Source organism: Aythya ferina (assembly GCF_964211825.1).
Source record: "Aythya ferina genome assembly, chromosome: 27".
Lineage (NCBI taxonomy): Eukaryota > Metazoa > Chordata > Aves > Anseriformes > Anatidae > Aythya > Aythya ferina.
The window spans coordinates 3,507,294-3,527,657 of NC_140310.1; the positions used below are offsets into that span (position 1 = coordinate 3,507,294).

The 20,364-nt window shown below is 41.9% G+C and overlaps 1 protein-coding gene across 6 annotated transcripts in view; it reads left to right on the forward strand.

Annotated features, from left to right (window-relative positions):
* Positions 1–20,364, forward strand: part of LOC311424452 (uncharacterized protein) — a 184,351-nt gene that overhangs the window by 17,293 nt on the left and 146,694 nt on the right. For 2 of the 6 annotated variants that reach the window (XR_014686093.1, XR_014686095.1), the window contains one exon: positions 16,718–17,559. The exons of 2 other annotated variants lie outside the window; for them this stretch is intronic. The gene's annotated coding sequence lies outside the window, so the exon portion shown is untranslated. Of the gene's footprint in view, positions 1–3,574; positions 4,841–16,717; positions 17,560–20,364 lie in introns of those variants that run through there. 2 more of the 6 variants (XR_014686096.1, XR_014686098.1) reach the window with 2 other exon arrangements.

Here is a 20,364-nt window from a genome sequence, read left to right on the forward strand (position 1 = left end):
AAGTTGTGTGGCTGTGAGCTTTAGCCTCTCTACCATTATCTGTGAAAATGGAATTCGTAATCTTCCATTCCTCCTGTCTATAATTCTCTGCTCTGTTTAGCCTGTCCTTTCTTTCTAACAATAGTTGTTTCTCAGCAGTTTAGCAGTGGGAAAGGCCTTATTATTTTGAGAAAGTTCATTTCTGTACAGTGCCCAGTGCAATGGAGTGCAGGTACTGACTATTCTTGGTGCAACAGGAGCGTTTGAAGGCTTGGGCACTAAAATATCCTCAGGTAGAGAAGCTTGTCAGACCAGTGCAGTTAGGAGGTAATTTTTTCATGCCAAGGAGAGAAACAATCCTTGGGTAAAAGAGTTTCTAAAGGGAAGCTGTGTTAGATCGGGCTATCTCTATTATGTAACTTAATGTATTGCAGCAGCATGACTCTACAGTTCTGTTACAGCTCTCTGCTGGTTACAACATTTTATTACCGTGTGGATGCCAGGATTTGGAGATGGGGTTTTATTGATTGCCGGTAGAGCAAGCTGATGTTCAGCCAGTTGAAAATGGTTTCAAAGAACTCATTTTGCTGATGTGTAGTTTTTTGCTGTTTAATTTTTCTTCCTTTAAATCTGATCTCAGTCTGGTGCACACGCTAGGCTTGAACGTCACAAGAGAGCTTTGTCTCAAGTGGGTTGGTGTCAGGGAATTCACAGAAAAATAAATTTTTTATAGCCGTAGATAAAGGAATCTGTCATGAAATATTGCACAGACTACTGGAGAAGGCAGAGAGAAAGGTTGACATTGCGATTTTTAAATTTTCAAAGTGAACTTGGGTTAGAACATTACACAAATAGAATCAAATCCATGGAGCGGGGCATTCATGGCAGCACGGGGAAGGAGCTGGAGCTGAATCCTGAATCTTTTAATGAGTTGAGGCTACCACTGAGCTCATGAGGGTATGATAGCGGAATGGGTCAATTGCTCCAAGTCCTCTGCATGCCAAACAGAGCTCAGAATTTTAACAAATAAAAGTCCTACTGAACACTCCTGCTCTCATAATTTGTGAGAATGAGACTTAAACACAAGGCAAAAAACTCGGCACCATCACACACTGCCAAATTCAGAACTTGCCAGGCTTTCCAGTTAGTTGAATTCCAGATTGCTATTGACTGTCTCTAGTTATCAGAGTCTGCAGATCGTATGAAACAATAGCTCATACGAATGTCACAAAATGGAAGAGATTCTTCAGACTGTAAATGTCTTTCTCATTTGGTTTCATGACGAAGGGAAGCAAGTATAAAGTGAGGAAGGAATAATTTTTTCCTCTCTAATGAAACATTTCTGTCCGCAAATTAAAAGCGTATCTATTTTCAGATTGTCAGTTTTGTTTTAGCACGTTGTGGTGTGACATGTGAAATGCAGAGTTCACTGCTAGGTGTGGCTCTGGAGTCAGAATTTCACTGCATTTGTTGGAGAACACTAAGGAACATCAAGTTCAAGGAAAATTAATTTTTCACCAGAGAACACTGAAGTTTTGCAAAACGACCGAGGTTTCACTTTTTTTTTTTTTTTTTCTGATTAATGAAAGAGAAAAACCACATAGGAAGCAACAAGGCTTGAAGAGATGCTAGAATGAATGTGTCTTCAACTCAAGTCAAGCAACAGAGAAGCTAAATCTCTGCCTGCTTTCTTATTTAGAGGCTTCACTCTAGCTAAGGGAGGCAGTGTGATCCAGGGGCAATGTGGAAAAGCTGGTAGGAGTCGTTACCTGTTTCCTATGGCCTTCTTCCTACTAGTATCACAAAATTTTGCATCTTAATTCAGTGACAGCAAGCTCAGGCTCTGTTTGACCTGGGATCCTGGAAGAGACTGTAGTGTTGCTTTGTCTTGGTTTCCCTGTGTACAGTAGGGCTAAAGATACTTTAATGCTTTTTCCTGAAGTCTACAATTAGCTGCTATATAAGTGGCAAAACGGACAATTCATATAATTACGTAGGAGTATTGCCTAATTAAATGATTATCTCTTCTGAAGATGGAGTATTTGCATAATTATAAAAGGAAAGCTGGATTGAATATCGGAGTCTGGGCTCTGTGAAACAGCTATAGGATACTTGCACACCTGTACTTCCTAAAGCTAATCTGGTGTTGAAAATAGCATTGGCCACGTTGGATAAAGGGAGAAGCAGGCACATATGTGTTTCCACCCCAGAGGCAGAATTCCTGCTCTCCACTCCAACAGGCTTGCTGCCAAAACAGCTCGGCTGCTCTACGTTTTATCTGCAATGCATCAGTAGCTTGTGCAGCCCCTTCTTGGCACTGTTCTGCTTGCCTGTGCATAGATGCAACCTCACCAGCCTGCCCCGATGAAATGCTGCATTCAGCTGTAACTCTTGGCTTGCTGTGCATTAGCCAACTGATGCTTTCCTGCACTGAAATTGCTGTGTTATAGAAAAACCAAACAGCAGGCACCTTTATCCGAAGGAAGACTTTTTTTTTTTTCCTTGAGGATACCTGAAAGCTATCATAGCTATGAGGAGATACTGTTCATCTGTAGAAACATAAGATCTAACACACAAAGGGGAATACAGAAGGCTACCCAAGGTATTGATGAGTCCTTGAATTGCTGTCAGAACAGCATGTTTTACGTGGTTTGTAGGGATAAGTATAAATCCCTGGTTGCTTCCCTCCATGCACACCAAATCTGTTGCATTTTGAATATATTGTTCTCATGTTTCTCAGGAGATGTATCTGCATTGCTGCTGGGAGATGGGTCCATGCACTGTTGCAGTCCCACTCAAATAACCTTGATTTTTTAGGGTAGGTTGGCTCTGGAAATCAATGAAACTGTAACATAAGGATGTAGAGTAAAAGTTGGAGGCACAAAATTACATGTATAAGTCAGGCTTGTCCGCCATCCTGCATCATGTATTATCTTTTACGCTGGTGCAGAGACCACCTGGCTGTGGTTTATGCGCCTTTGCACCAATACATTTGTATGATAAAGGTGACAAAGAAAAAAGTCAAAGAAAGGTGAATAGATCTTCACAGCTTGTGGTGGCCACAAGCTGTGGAGGTTTTAGCTGAATTCTCATTGTGAGGAGCCTACAAGTTGGTGAACTCTGTTTAGATAACTGTGTTCTTGATGGATCTGGGCTTTGGCTTGCTTCATTCCACCCCACCAAGGTGTTTAATGAGGATATGGAAAGCTGAGAGTTTCTTGTGAGCACTTGGGGTGTGATGTGAGAAAATCAGATCGCCTTTGGAGCGGCTCTGTGTGGCACTACAAACGTGACATGGCATCTAGGGAATATGAGATGCTTAGTGAGATATTAAGGTATTAAACTGCTTATAAATAGCCAAAAGGATGTGCTTGGAGGTGTTGAATTTGGCTGTTAAGAGGGGTTGCAGCCCCAGACATGAAGCAGGAGCAGCAGTTGCATCTTGGTCCCTCACTGACCTGTTGAGGGAGTTAAGATGAGAGAGGGATTAAACTCATGAGGAAACCTTGGGGGAAAATGGCATTGCTTGTAAGATGATAGAACTTGTGGATCTTGTAATGAAAAAGGGCAAATTCTTTCTCCTCCTCGATCATAGTTAACCTTGAAAGGACTAAGGGAGAGACACTTCACCTCTGTGGTACGGGTGCCTGAATACAAAACAGGACAGATACCTGGGGACTGTTTTTACAGAAGGAAATCGGATAAATTCTTCGGGATGCATTGCTGGCACTGCTGCACCCCACCGCCCTCCTCTTTTACAAGCAGTGAAATGCCAGGTCGCCAGCTGGGAGGGGGACAGAAGAAGCTGGTGCTGGGCCAGGAGGAATGATCACGGCGAGGAACCTGCTGAATGCCAGGAGCGAGCATTCAGTCAGTCAGAGCTGGTCTTTTCTTTGAAGCTATCCAAGTGAGCTCATGAATATGAACTATTTTGAAAATAGCTGTGGTTTTCATCAGCCCAGAAAAGGTGCACTGCTGGGCTGAGGAGCTCACAGACTGATTGGTATTTTTCCTGGCCTCCCAGGTAACGTTTATCATAAGGGATGTGGCTGCGATCAGAAGTCGCTGTCAAACTGGAGGAAGAGAGAACTGGCAGGTTTAAGCTAATGTATTGCATGCTAATTCTGTGCCCTTTTTTGGATCCATTTCTGTAAAAAAGCAAATTATTTCATGGGCATTCATGAGCCCATAGAGCACTTTCTCAACTCTAGATGAGGAAATCAAGGCAGAGTGAGTCTTATTTTTAAAGGTACCAGATCAGAAAGGTAATAAGACTTAGTTGATTGCTGCAGCCCTTTCTGCTGCTTTATGTGGTTTTGTAAATTCAGCTAAACATCTAACAATATACCTAGATGCAAATACAAGCTCTTGGGCCAAAATATATCACAGGCTTTTGCTATTCAACAAATGTGAACCAGAGCAGAAAAATCCTCAGCTGAGAGCACAGATCCAACCACTACGCCTCTTCTGCCTCTTGCAAAATTCAGCATCTTTCCAGAAAATTCACCACCTTTGGTGTAAAGGCAGTTTCATTTGAAACAAACTGCCAAAAATCCTACCTCAGGCAGTAGTGGTAGGAAAGACTAATATTGGAGAGGGGTCCTAACCAATATTGCTTCCCCTTGCCAAAGGCAGAGTAATTTGCAGTTGGAAGAATCAGTAATGCATTGTGCTCATTTAATAAAAACTGCAGGAAGTACAGAATTTAAATGCTGTGCTTAATATCTAGGGTGACTTGGAAACACTTACATAAATTTCTATCTAGTGTACTAGGGGCATGTCCTAAGGTGGTGTAAATCAGTCACGATGTAGATAGTTTTCTACCTTGTACTGTAAAGAATTAAAAACTTCTCTTTTTGGATTTGGAGTCTGAATATTTTCCTTTTGAGTGCATTGGTGGTCAGTCGTGACTGTGTTATTTCCAAAATGCTTCTTGAGGAATATGTGATCCATTCACTTACCACCTTCCCATGAAAATATCCCGTGGCTTCCTTGCTGGTACAGCACTTTGATCTTCACAACTCCCAAGCATTTCAAACCCAAGCTGAAATTAATGGCAAGGGGTCCCCGAAGATCAGCAACATTTAGGGCTATTAATCACGATATTACAATGTTAAAACACACAACACCATGATTTTTGCACAGTTAACTTCTTTTCTAACTGAAAGACTTAATGACAGACTTGAAGCTAGTTCATTAGGTATCTCTGGAGATGGAAGAAACAGTAGGAGTGATTTAACGAGACTGTAAAAAAAAATAAGGGGGGGGGGGGCAGGAATACATTTGAACACTGTCTAGGTTTCAACTATCATTTTGTGGAGGTAATGGCATATTAATGCACAAATCAATATACAGAATTAATGCCAAATTCCCAGTTAGACTTCTTTAAGCTCTGGAAACCTTAACCCTGGGTTAAGGTTTGGTGGAAGAAGGATGTTTAATGTCTTTCTGGTATGGATTCTCTTCCTTCGTTGTAAAGAATTCTATTTTTCTCAGAATTGTCAGGAGATAAGCGTTTTGTCGACATATATATGACAGAGAAAAATTTGCCCTGCTGTATTCAGAGCCTTAGCCATGTATCTCTCCACATAAATAACTCTCAGATTGATGCTGGCAGTGGAATATCATTTAGCTCTCATTTGATTAAATGGAGCACATCTGAGCAAGACATGAAGCAGTGTTAGTAAGAATGGGTGGAGAACCGTGTCTTCACGCATGGCTTCTAATCCCTTCTTATGCTGAAAGCAGTTCACGTTGGGCCACAATGTCCCTTTTTGGTGATTACGGCTCATCACTGCTCTAAGTGCTTAACTGTTTATGACTAAACTGCTCCTCTGCCTTGCCCCTAAGTGGGAGCAAAGGAGGTAAAGTAAGGCACCAGGCAGTGGGTGGAAATTATGCACGCTCTGCCCAGCCTCAAAGCACCGAAATGGCGTAAGAGGCTGTTGTGCAAGTTGTCTCACTCGTGCTGTGTGCACGATGCCTGGTTATGTGCTCTGCTGTTGGTTTTGACACGAGACACATCTAGAAAACAAGGGCACCATTTAAACCACTGGTATTTTGCCCCTGTATGCATGGAAGTGATATCAAACATCTGTGTCATGTATATGGGCTTTTGGAGCTGTCCTGATATATGAAAATGGGTCTTTAGCTCAAGAAAATCTCATTCCTCTGCTCTTTTTCCACTTAAGCAGTGAGAGGTGAGTTAGGTGAGGGATGGGTTTGTCAAGGACTGACTGGTGATTTGGGCAGCCCTGGAACATGCTCCTAGTTGGGGTTCTGCTCTCTGAGTTTGAGGAAAAGCATCTTCTAGCCATCCATACAGCTCCCACTTGGGACAAGCTTTTGCTTCGGCAAGGAGTGTGTCAGATGGGATAAATCTGGGTAGAGAAGCATGGGAAACTTCATGGCGAAAGAATCCTTAAATAGGCTGGATTTGGGAAACAAATTCCTTTCCCAGGGCTTCCCTTCTCCTACTTTTCACAGCATCCTAATTACCTATTTCTATTTCTCAGTCGCTGCCACAAAAATCTTACTGTTACTCCACTTGCATTGGGCTTCATTTGAGAACGCGGTCACCTGTGTGCTAAGCTGCCTGTTCACATATTTCTGGAGCTCCCTCAGCCCAGCTTATTCTAGTTTGGGAGCTCTGATTTTTAGCTTTTTTTTTCTCAGATTGATCCCTTAACTGCAGGAAGAGCTTGAATTGTGACAGTAGATGGCACTCTTATCAATCCTCACAGCACGTTTGTTGGGTATAGAAGGAGCTGGAAGCAGAAGTGTGTTTTAGATGCTGCAGAAGCCGTGCTACAAAAGAGAAGCAAGCAGGCTGTGAGGAGCTACCCATGGCTCTGCTGTCTCTGCCATCCTCTGGGTGACAAGCTGTGTTTGCTTTGGTAGAGTACCCGTAACAGGATCAATATTCTCGTGCTCAGAATAGCCCTTTGCTTTCGATGTAGTGCATCTTCGTGCTCTGCCTGCTCATCTGGGCAGGGCAGCGAGTTTAAAACCCTCAGCAGCATGAGCTGCTCATACTATCTGTGGAAAGCTGCAGCACTTCCATGCAAGCTGCTTCCTGCAGGACAGCTGCCTTGTGCAAAGCAGAATTGATGCAGCCTGCCATCTCCAAGATTTAAATTGTGCTATTTCACAGATTCTTGCTACTTGTGTTTGTTTTTCCCCTCCCTAGAACAAAGGAACTCTTTCAGGCTGTGAGGATTTATGTTTTTAATTTCTGCCTATAAAATATAATCCATCTCCATCCTACGTACATCAGACAGTGGCCTTTCAACCCATTGCCAGTGGCTTCCCACTTTTTTTTTTGTTTTTCCATTTGGCAATCTCAAATAAGTTCTTGTACTTCATGTCAGAGGCTCTGTACAACACTCAGCATGTGTTTTGCATCCAAGCCTTTGTTTGCTGATTTGGCATTTGTTCTGAGCCATGTATCACATGTGTAAGTAAAACCCTATTGTGGAATTGGGAGGTGTGATGAATTCAATAACCCTGTTTTCTTAGCATCACTACTCTCTGGAAAGCATCAAGCCAGCATCACTGTATTGGTCTTAACCATTGGTAAGGGAAAAACAGATAAATGAAATGGTTGGTTAAACTCTTACTTAGTGTCTCTTAAAAGTCTATTTGAGGTTTTCAGCGATGTCTCTACGCTGAGCTTTTGTTTGCTGTGCAGAAAAAGAGCTTTTCAGGAAATGTGTAAATAACAGTTTACGGCAACAATTTTCTCCTAGTTTTTTAACACTTCTTTGTGAAAATGCTGCAAAAAAGAAAAATCTGTTACCTGAGCCAGACATCAGAGTCTTCAGATAAGCAGGTAAAATTGTACATATCAGTATTCTACTTTCTTGTCAATAAGATGCTTTTAATAAGCAACTTGGTGCAATACCCAGGAGCAGAGATTTCCTGAGGGTTGAAATAGTAATTTGCAAAGGCTTCTCAGCTGAGGCAAACTGGCATCAGTGAAATGTTTCTCATTGAGAGGTGAGGATATTAGGGTTTTCTGCCACATGTTTTAGAGCTAATTTTGTCTACTCTCAGGGGGTTATCCAGGGAAAAATTATCTGGGAGATGAAAAAGCTGAAGGAAGTAGAAAATAAGCCAGCCTTCTCTGCGAGGTGATAATCTACGATCATCTGGCCTTGAGGAACAGAATGCAGTTATTGGCAACAAAAGCTTTGCCTATCAATGATGGTGACCTTCAGGGACGAAATGTAGGTAATATGTCAAAAATGCTTTATTAGCACTGTGCAAAGCTGCACACCACCCCCCAGGATCCGTAGACAGCCAGTATAAACCTGGGATTATTTTGTATTGAGGTTGATAGACTTCAGTGGCTGTGTCAGGAGTGCTGTGGCCATCGAGGGAACTGGGGGGCCGTGTCCTGCTGTCAGAGGGCGATTTTGTGTTTCCAGCTGGTCTGTCTACCCTGCAAAAATGGAAAGGCTATATTTGAGTGGTGCCAAATTTGGAAGTAAATCTAAGGACTTTCTAATGATATGGTGTATTCCTTATGTGCCAGAAAAGCTCTATGTTCCACTAATACAGATATTATCCCTATTTATACTCTGCACCCATGTAGAAACCTTGCAGAAACCTATTCATTTGACTCAATTGGGAGTCAGTGGCAAGAAGTATTAGTTCCTTTTCAACATCATCCCTCACTAGTCTAAAGAAATGACAATTATGAGGAAGTGTCTGAGCTATCTCAGTACAGGAGGCTGCCTTGACAGTCCATTTGAGCTCCACTGAAGCCACATGTGATACTTCTGACTTTCCTCAGCTGTATATTGGGTACTTATTCTGAAACTCCTTAATTGTATGAGCACCCCTTAAATTCTCCAGTTCCATTGAAACTTTGTCAATGAACTATTTGTATTGATCAGATGGTGGACAGTCGGCTGAATATGAGCCAGCAGTGTGCTCAGGTGGCCAAGAAGGCCAACGGCATCCTGGCTTGTATTAGGAACAGCGTGACCAGCAGGGCTAGGGAGGTGATCGTCCCCCTGTACTCAGCTCTGGTGAGGCCGCACCTCGAGTACTGTGTTCAGTTTTGGGCCCCTCGCTACAAGAAGGACATGGAGGTGCTTGAGCGGGTGCAGAGAAGGGCGACGAAGCTGGTGAGGGGCCTGGAGAACAAGTCCTACGAGGAGCGGCTGAGGGAGCTGGGCTTGTTCAGCCTGGAGAAGAGGAGGCTCAGGGGTGACCTTATTGCTCTTTACAGATACCTTAAAGGAGGCTGTAGAGAGGTGGGGGTTGGCCTGTTCTCCCACGTGCCTGGTGACAGGACGAGGGGGAATGGGCTTAAGTTGAGCCAGGGGAGTTTTAGGTTAGATGTTAGGAAGAACTTCTTTACAGAAAGGGTTGTGAGGCATTGGAACAGGCTGCCCAGGGAAGTGGTGGAGTCACCATCCCTGGAAGTCTTCAAAAGACGCTTAGATGTACAGCTTAGGGATATGGTTTAGTGGAGGGCTGTTAGCGTTAGGTTGGAGGTTGGACTCGATGACCTTGAGGTCTCTTCCAACCTAGAAAATTCTGTGATTCTGTGAGATTATTCAGGATCAAGCCCTGTATTAGCTATGCATAAGTTGTGTACTGTCCAAATACATACTTCATTTTGTGTTGGTAGTATAAATTCACTGGATGTACTTAAAGCAATTGGGCAGTTAGCGCTATCCTTAAGCATTTTTTCTTTATACTCCATATTTGGGTAATCCACAAAGACATAGAATTACTTAAAGCAGATTGTTTTTTGAGTGTACTTCTTTTTATTCCTGTTTTATATGCAGATCACTTCTTGACAGACAGCAGATGTCTGTTAATTCTTGAAAGCATTTGTTTCGCTGGCACTCCTGATAAAATTACCGAATTGATGAACCACAATATCTGTCACTTGAAGATACCCAAAAAATGCTGTGTGGACCCATTAGCACTTGCCTTGGGTAAAATGAGTAGCCTGATAGGAATTACCATATTGATCAAAGCCGTGCTTCAGCTAGTCCAATACCCTTGCTCTGACTGTGGTCACTATCTGCTGCTTCAGCAAAAAGTGGGGTAAGTCCTTTGGGAAATATCCATACAATGGCTTGCTTTCAGGAAAATCCGCCTCCTGATGCTTGCCTGTTCACTTCTAAGGTGGGCAGGGGTTATCTCCACTCTAAAACATGTAACTGATGTGAATCTGAATGGCTTTAACTGTATACACAGCTACGTCTTTAGAATCCTGCTGATTTAGCAGTTTTTCTTTTTTTATCGGTTTCACCTTTGCTATCGTCCCGTTTTAGCGTGGCTGTTGGTGTCTCTAGGGCAAGCATCCTGGATCTGTGGTGCCTGTGCATCATGGCACGGCTTCAGGGAGCAATTTGTGCACGTAATCAATGAGGGGCTGCTCAGCATGGGGCTAAGGTGCTCAGTCGGCGCTCGATGCAAGCAGAGAAAAGCAGTGGTCAAGCCAAGGGCATTGCAATCAGATAATTGATTGTAAGCAATCTGCTGTACTGGCAGAATTGGCCCAGAATATGAATTTATTACTTTTACAAGATTACATGAATCAAGACATTTAATTGCAATATTTTATTTTCCCTGAAAACACGTTTTTTCATCATTTATACTGTGGCCTGCTTAAAAGAAAATGTGACTTTGCTGTAGGAATTAACTAGCACGCTCCTTTTATAATGAAGGTTAAACTGCCTTCAGACAAGAAATGTTAACTTCTGAAACTCTATAAAAATACTGTTAGGGGATAATCTGATTTAAGAGAGGGTGGGGACTACTGCATGCCCAGCTCTTACTGAAAAGTGCCTTATATATTTACCGTCCAGTGCTGTCAATCTTGTGCATCCCTATAGGTGTTGAATCCTATTTGGGGTGGGGATAGTTGTAAGAAGATTTAATTTGCAGTATTTGAATCTAGAATATACGTTTTTGCTAAAGAAATGTACCAGCAGCTTGTTATAACTCATTAGAAGAGATATCCTGGAGCAAGATGGGATGCAAATCTAATACAGAAGAGTTATTGCAGAATAGATTTAAACAAATATCATTTGAGGAAAAAATTAAACCAGAATGATTTGGCCAAAAACAATTTTGAAGAGGACTTTGTTAATATTCTTTCGTTCAGAATGAATTTCTGGGAGGGGCCTAATGTACACGAGCTGTTGAGTTCTGAAGCTTTCGGTTTTCCTGCAAAGACCAGAGCTCCCTTACTGGGCAGCCTGAAATGAAATCAAGGCTTTGATCTCTATACCAGCTGAAAGCATGTGGCCTTAGTACTCTCTCTTAGAGGTGGCATCTATGAACGTAAACTCTAGCTCTTGTAAGATCATGGTAGTTGAACACTGGTAAGGACATACAGGAGATGACGGTGGTTGCGAACTCTTTTTCCAAGTTCTTCCACCATTTTAAGAAAGGGGTTTGGAAATGAGTGAAACTCCTGTTCTTTCCACTTTCTGTCTGTTCTGCGTTGTCCAGCTTCGGCATTTCTTTTTGCAGCAGTATATTTGAACATTTTTTGTATTTTCATCATAGCAGTAGGCCAAAAAATGATTGTAAAAAGATGTGTGGATGTCAGAGGTGTAGTAAATCTGCAGTTTGATGTATCAGCCTATGGCTGTTCTTGGCCAGCTTCTGCTTTATTTGCACCTTTTGCATTATTGATAGTAAAAGCTCAGCATTGCATACTGAAAACAGAGGAAGGAAGGCTTAACTGCAGAAAGGTTGGAGTCAGCTGAAAATAAATGCGACTTTACATCTCTGAATGGCAGCTCCACCATTCTGCTGCTCCAATCTGTCACACCAGTTTTCTACAGTGTGAACTGGATTCAGTTTTCTGGAGGAAGAGTGTAGCCAGACTTGAGAGAGTGATTAAAAAAAAAAAAAAGAAACCCACAAAAAAATCGAAGAGCAAAGTTCAGGAGCATCAGTAAGTTCTTTATCATGGTGCTAAATAGATGGCTTTGCCTGGAAGCATCAGTAGTTGGCATTTTGCCTAGCTAAATCTCACACGTTTGAGAGCTGACAAAACAATGCCTTTTAACTATATCAAATGGGCTTTTTTTCCGGAACTGAAAATAGACTCCTTAAAATCATGTAAAAAGTGGCGTGTGTAGGCTGGGAGTTGATTAACGCAGGATAACTCCATGTTCTTACGTGCTCAGAAATAAAATGCAAACCTCTTCTTGCTGATTTAATACTATGCTGCTGAACAAAACCTGATTCAATGAAATGCCTTACAAGTATCTGATAGCTGCTTTGACTTAAACCTGCTTCTTTCTGGTCTTATGTGGCTTTTCAGTAGCTCTTTGACAGCATGTGGGATCTCTGCACTGAGATGAGTATCCCCTTAGCCAAGTTACAAGCTGTACGTGCATAGTAAGGTTATACCTTAGGCTGTCTCTTGCTTTCCTTGTGTGTATTTGATTCTCTTTGGTGAGACCAGATCTTCCCATCAGGTGAGGGATCAAGTTTTCATGAGTTATTTCTTACAGCTCAAATTCACTTTAAAGTTCCTTGTGTCATGTAGGTACAAAAGGGATTTTTTTCAAAGGCACGGTTGCCTTAGGTAGTATTTTGGTGCTCTGTTCTCCCTTGGTAGATATTTATACCTGTAAGAACTCAAATATTTTTTTGTCTTACCAACCGTTTCAGTGGAAAATGTCTAATCTCTGTGCCCACTGGAAGTTTTTTCTTAAAGTATTGATAACACCTGGTGAGACTCCAGCTCTTAAGTTTGCTGCATGTTAAGCTTGGGTGTTTTACACAGCTCTACCTACTCTAAGATATAGCATACTTCTTGTTCTATCTCTGCATTTGCAAGTTTTTATATTGGTCAATCCAAGGCACTTGTCTATTAAGGACCAACTTACATTTAGCTGATGGTAGTGCAAGAGCATTATAGGGTAGCTGCAAAGTAGTTGTAAGGGTATTGTGCTCTCAGCACCAGGTAACCAAAGTGTTTTCGCTTTTTTTTAGTGCATCTTTGATGTGTTTACATTGGTCTGACAACTTCCACTTCCTGCATATGTGCGTTATTAGCAGGAATGATGGAAATTGGCTCTTTGTATTAAATCACTTTTGTCACTAGACAATTTCTGCTTCAAACTCAGAATATCAAAGCAGACAGATCATTGCTTAGAAATAGGCTTTCATCCAAAGGCAGAGAATGCAATTATATTTCAGAGGAAGATTTTTTTCATGTTATGGTTTGTCACTGTAATTCCTCTGTTAGTTTTTTTTACAAAGGTTTGTTGTTTCTTGTCAAATACTGTCACATCTCCCTGGGATAGTCAGTTCTGAGACACAACTCCATGCTGGACATACTTGAGTGTTATCTGACATCTTTGCCTGAGACAAAAAAGCTCATCTTTAGCTGGCTACTTATCTGTAAACTGATTCATTCTTATTTGGCCAGAACTCTGGGATCAGTGCATCAACTTAAATATCACGTCCTCTAGGCTCGTGTGAGACATTGCTGCAGCTAATTGGGGCTAATGTCACTGCAAGAGCTCGGCGCTGCAGGGAGGGTACATGTGTGCATGAAACAAAGAGGATTTATGAAAAAACTGGAGGAAGTGTTGGTAACTTCCCGCAGTATCCTCCTGCTGTGTCCTTGTACCCTTGTACAGCTACTATAAATAACAGCAACGAGGGATTTTACATGCAACCTGCCTGGTAACTTAGAATAGAAAAGAGGGAGAACTGAGTTTCTTTGGTCTTGGTCTGCTTTATACCACTGCAATTTACTATATAGATAACAGGGCTGCATCTTCCCCCTTGTTTGGGATGACTGAGGAATGATGTGGCTGAAAAAGGGAGAAGTGGGGGTGGCAGATGGAGGGTTTGGGGCTGGCAGTACCTCTGGTCTCAGGCTGGGTGCAGGTGGAGGACAAGGTCCTTCTCTTGTGCTGTTCTCCAGCAGCATTTTTCTTGGCTGACCTTTAGGAGGGAAAAAGGAGGTGACTTGGTCTGCATGCTCCTAGCCAACACAAAAGGGCCAATTATTGTTGTGGCTTTTGTGGATGAAAGCACTTACCATTTCAAGGCTGGAGTGAGGCCAGGAAACTAATTTCATCCATCAGATGCCTTTCAGTGGGAGCTGATGTTGAAGGTACAGCCTGGTGCTAGACCTGAAGAGAGCAGGCAGGTTTCTGAGCAGCTTCTCCAAGGATCACAAGCTCAAAATGTGCAATATGGAGATGCCAGCACAGGAAGAGATGCTGTAACTGATCCGTTATCACACCGCCAACAAGCTGTTCATCAGTAAGTGATGAAGAACAGTACCTGTTTCTTGTCACCGTTAACTCACATAATATAGAGCCTCACAGCAAGGCCCGCAGCTCCCTGCCCAGGGAGCCAAGCTGTGGCAGTGAGGTTGCTCTTACGACACTTTTCTTCCATAAAAAAGCTCATTTGCACAATACAAAGCTGAAGTGAACTCATTAAACGTTTATTAAATGACTAAATGACATGCCACTCTCTTGGGAATTCTCAAGAGAGTGGCTGAGGAAGGCCATAAATATTATTTTTAATTGGGCTCAGAAGAATGCTATGTTTAGGAAAGGTGGTGATCTTGGAGATTAAACCCATTACACGATAGTGGCAAAACACTGCCTTGCCCAAACAAGCTATTGCTCTGCAAATCTCTTTAAAATCATTCTGAAAGTTGTGGTCCTGCACAAAGTCCTGCAAAAATATAGGATTCTCCCAAGGGCTTAAATAGCTCTCTGGCATGCAGGATTGGTGCTAAAGATGGTATTTACTGTCACAAGCACCTAGATGTTTGGATATTAGCACCAGGTATATCAAAGGTGTTAATGGATACAGAGCTTTTAGCTTTTTGGGACTGATGGTGACAGTTTTTATCAGCACAGCAAGGCAGAAGCTTGTTGTTTTGTTTGGAATATTAACATTATATGCAATTATGAGTGATAGTAATGAAATCTAGACTTCTGTATTAGGAGTCCTTGATTTTAGTGAAGCTGTTTCACTGAACTACTCTTTTGCTTAAAGACAAGCATGTGCTCTCTTACTCTTCTCAGCTCTTTTTGTGAAAAAAACAAGAGCCTGCCAAAGAACAAACACATAACCCCTTGGTGAAGGCATGCTTGAAGTCCTGTCTCCAAAGCACAGAGGATGTGACTCGTTCTTGCCCCTAGCTATAGAGCCCTGGCTGTTCAGCTGATGTAGTAGCAGTTCACGCTGTTATTTTTGCCAGGCCAAGCCATGGGTATCAGCCAAAAATCAGCAAGTTGTGCAAGCGCAGCAGCCCCTGCATTACAGCAGGGTGGTATTTAATTTTCTCTAATAAAGGCTTGCACAGCACAGAAGTAGAGGAGAACGCAGCTGGCTCCCAGCTCCCTCAGAGCTGCCCGCAACCCCCTGTAAATCAATAAAACACATTATATGCTGCTGACCCTCCCACATGGTTAATAATCAGGGAAAAAGGCATGACTTTAATGTCTTTGTATTTTTAGGAGGATGCATATCCACTGATCGGGTGAGACAGCTGCTTGGGTGTGTGCAGCTCATCAAATGCAGCTGAAATTGTGCTTTTTGCAGGGAAATGGCTAACTGCTGATAGGTCTAGCCTCACTTGTGTGTTTTGAGCACCAGAAGCATCTGACACACGATAGCAAGGAAGGGGATTCTGTGCATGTGTATATACATTTTTTTATTATTATTTTTTTACATACACTGGGCTCTTGAATAAGCTGTTCATTCATTTTTTCCTCTTTCCTGTGTAATCTAGGACTGCTGTAGAGCATCATTAATCAATGTTTGTCCTGTTTTTTGTAAAGCCTTCAGGAAAGGTTAAGTATGACTGTAGATCGATTATGTGTTTTTAAGCCTTGAGGATGTAAGTTGAAAAGGCTGCAAGTTAATCTTGAATATTGTCCTGTTTCTTCTGGCGAAGGAAAAAAAAATCAAAGGTGAATACATCAGAGCTATGTGATCTTGCAAGACAGCAGTAAACTTTTTTCCATAATTAAAAAGCAAAACCTTTCATATCAGACCATCAAAAGTGAAGACTTAGGGGAAAATGAGTTCTCTTCCTGCATGACTCATCCTCCCAACAGTAGCTACACAGGGAAATTATACAGCTTTGGGAGCTGGCTGAATCAAACAAACCTCTGCTAAACTTTTTGTCCAACTGAAACCCAAAGAACTGAAGTATAGGCCCAAGTTGAGCAGGCCAGAATTTCTTTTGCAACATATTAGATGCTTTCTCATGGAGTATTTTAAAATAAGGTGAGTGAGGGGGAGCTATTCCCAATGATTTTTTTTTTTTTTGTCTTTAGCAAAGATTTCCTGCCTTTGGTGCCTGGAGGAAAATACCCTGCTTGTCCCCAGAGTACACGACCAAGAAAATTGTCCTTGTTTAAAGTCAGTATAGCAGTAGCTATTATATTTGAACGTCTTACTTGCACATTTCTGCTTCTGTAGCCAGTAAAATAAATTAGAGAAAGAAATTAAGTATCTCTAGGACTGTGAATGATCTCACAGTAAGATAAAATAAGCCTCCTAAACATGGGCTGTTGTTGGCTTAGAACAAAGAGGCTGGTGTTTCTGCCTGCCTTTCTTTACTCTGCAGTGGTCAGCATAATGTAACTATTGTGCCCTGAAGTAATATCTGTGATTCTTCCATTTCCTGCGCTTCACATTGTAGAACGAAATATAAAATTTAAAGCTGTCTTTATGTCCTTTCTTCCCTTCGCTTTGCTAAAAGGATTTCAGCATGCTTTGCCACGAGGCAGACAGAAGATTACATTCTGCCCTTGCTAATATGACTAAGGAGAGGAGAGAGGAGGATACGCTTCCTGTCCCTGGGTCGAGAGGGGAAATATTTTTGGCTGAAATTCTGTTCTCGTGCGCCAAGCTGGAGAGACTTTCACCATAGCCACCAGTACAGAACAGATGAAGCTGGGACTCGATGCATGTGGAAGCCTCCTGTTTTTCTTTACTGTGTTTCGGGGGTCAAACTTTAGCTGGCGGAAGCAAGTGCAGTTCTGCTACGCTGCAGAAAAGCAACAGTTACACCTGCTAAAATAAATGAATCTTTGGTTTAATGAGACTCAGGGAAGTGAAAGCAATGCAAGGAGACTGGAGGTAATCGCTAAGGGGATGCAGTTTTTGTCTTTTGTATGCCTAAGCAAATATTCCAAAAAATATCTGAAGTTGTAATAACAATTAATGCACTCATTAATTGCGTTTGGAAAGTAATTTTGGAGACATGTGGAGAACAGAAGGAGGAGGATGGGAGCTTTTAAAAAATGCATGAGGAGCCAAGGCTGCAGAAGCAGAATTGCTTATTAAGAAAAGCAGAGTCACCCTATGGTACTTATGAAGTAATGTATGTTGCTATGTCCTTCAGAGGAGATTTTTTATCATCTATAGGTTGTTCTTCTATCCCAACACAGCTGAAAGACAGGATATATGGACATTAATCATGCATTAGACTGTTAAACTCCTTTAAGTAAATATTGTCCTGGAATGTGAATGGCTGAGATCCGTGGAGGCTCCCAGTTTGGATAAGGCACTTCAAAGAATTAAAGTAGATTTGTGAAAGCAGCTAAACTTTAGTATTTTTTCTCTGCAGAGACATGCCACACTGATTTATTTCTCTAACATCTGACAAATGGAAATATCACTCTCCCAAAACAATCAGAACTTTCAGTGTCCTAATGCGTGAAGCAATATCAGCTGGGATTTGCTGACCTTTGGATAATGGAGCTCACAAAGTTTAATGTCACAAGCAGTGCCCCTAGAGAGACTTGGCAACAAAGGTTAAGAGGGAATGGGGGTCTTGAAGTTCAGAATATGTGGGGTGAAACATAGTGGGTAGCTCACCATTCAGGTTTATGCTCCAATTTCACCATCATGTGCGTGCCTGAAAAGTGATGGCGTGGCATTTTGCTCTCCCCAGTGCCTTAATGTATAGTTGGCGGAATGAATTGCCTTTCCAGAAGAAATCCTGCCATCATTATAAATAGTAAAGGTGCATTAGTAATTAGGAGATGATTTTTTCATATTTTATGCATGATGTTTCATTAATTTGCAGCTGCGCAGTATTGTGTGCTGTAACTTTATTTCCTGTGAAATAGGAGTGAGCGCGGCCAGACCATCTCCTAAAAGTCCTAATTCAGGAAAAAAACATAGACAATTAAAAGTAAGGCTGTACTTGCATCTCTGCAATACACGGATGTGATAATACTAGAAGCAGAGGATTGCTGCTTGTTGTACAGCCTCCCTAGGATGCTGTGTGGTCTAGGATGCTCTGTCCAAGGCAGGTCCCTGTGGTATTCTGAGCAATGTGAAATATGGGTAAGGAGGAGAAAGCACGATGAGAACAAAACCATCCTCATGTCCTTTTGTTCCTGGGCTTCTTCCATTTGTCTTCAGTTAAACCAGTGTTATGGTGAGGAGCTGTAATGAAAGTAAATGTTGTTTACAGAATGGTTGTTTTCATATCTTATATAATTTCCTCCTGAGTATGAGTGGTGAGTCCTGAGCAATTCCACCTAACTAAACAACAAAAACCACTCTGTATACAGAAAAGCATCATGTGCTTCATAGTTCGTCAACCTATAACAAATGATTACTATTTTAAAGATGTTTCTGTGGTTACTTTTCATGCTAAGTTCGTCCTTTGAATGTGATTATAAATTTTATTTTTGTGTTCATTAAAACAATTTTTAATTTTGAACTACAGCCAGTTACTTTCTAATTTTGTTTTACTTTGCATAGCTGCAGAAATGCTGTTATGCTTGTTTCAATGACTGTTGCGGATTCCATTTTCCTAGTCAAAGACATGCCCATTTATCTTATTTAATCCTGTAAAACCTTTCTATGGAAGTACTCTAAGTGCTGGCTCCTGAGATGCTAGGGCAAGACTTTTAATTGAGATCACGAAGTAGACAGTGGGAACTGCTCTGGGAGTTCACCGTGATGCTTCCCATACCATTATTTAGGGGCTCGTTACTTCTGTAGCTATGGAACATGAAAGCTTCAGCTAGAGCTGAGAAGTTTCATTTCAAAGCATTCTTTTATCAAATGTTACTTCAGTCATCATTTTTCTTTTTTTTTTTTTTTTTTAATTTTACTTTTAAAATCTTTAAGAGCACTGCTGTGATAATGAACAGGGTATTTCAGACTGGGAATGTTTTGAAGAAAACCTTTGTTTTTGAAATTAAAACGCAAGAAAGTAGTCTCTGCTTCTAGCTGTAGCCACTCCTGCATCAGACAAGATTGCAAAGCAGTCCTAAACTGCTTACAAAAGCAGGAATTTTATTTCCGTTTTGTAGTTTCAGTGCTTGCTGGAGATCAGAGGAATGCACGTGGTGAAGCTGGAAGCTTGCTGCTGCTTCTGGTGTGGCAGCTCAGCATCAGGACCGAGCTGTTGCAGTAGCAAAGTGGTGCTCTTAGGAGGCAGCAAGAAACATCTTGCTTTGTGCCTCACCAAAGAACCCAGCTGCCCTGTGAATGAGGGGTTCCAGGGGAAATGTTGCTTTTAGTCTGAGCATTTGGGGGCTCATCAGAGAAACTTGGTATCATCCGAACTAATCCAGTCAATGACAAAGGTTTCCTGCGTTAGCATCAGCCTAGCCTGGGGACAGTCATTTCTGCATCTCTGAAAGGCTCCCTTTTGTGTCTCTGTGCATGATGCAATTACATCCTCATTAAGTCTATAGGGGATGTCTTATTTAGGTCAAGATGTCAGAGATGATGTATAGCTGAGCCAGCTCCTAGGCTTTTTTCCTCAGGACTCTTACTGCTTTTTTTGATCAAAAGATTTGTAGTTTTCCAATGGAAAACTAATCTTTTGGGAAGTCTGATGAAAGCATGTGACTTGCTATAGCTGACAGGGTTGTGGCTGGTGCCACGGCTGGCTGCCTTTGATTTCTTATCCTGTGGGATCAGATACCCGCTCATGGCAGTAAGACCAGAGCAAACCTCATCCTAATGATGTTATTGCCATTGTGAGATGCCTCCCATCCTTTGTTGTACCCTTTTTAGTCTCCCTTTATACTGTCAGGCACTGCTGGGGCCATGGCAAAGGTACCTGCAATGTGCACGAGTGGGGTACACTCATAATCCTGGTGAGTTTATAACCTACTGCTCGTATAAGGAGCCGCTAAGATGCGAGCAAGCAACGTAATCAATGTGAGAAGGGGAGGAAGAGATGGATTTCGAGGTTTGTAGCTTCTTCAGTGACTTTAATCAGCAGTGCAAGGGGGTTGAATGAGCTTGGTTGAGCTTTCTACAGCATAATGCTGTCTGGAGAGAGATCAGTACAAGGTTTTGATATATCGCAGTGGGACCCAGACCTTTTCAGAAGGCTCGCATGGGCTGGGTTTGCAACTACTGCTGTAAAAA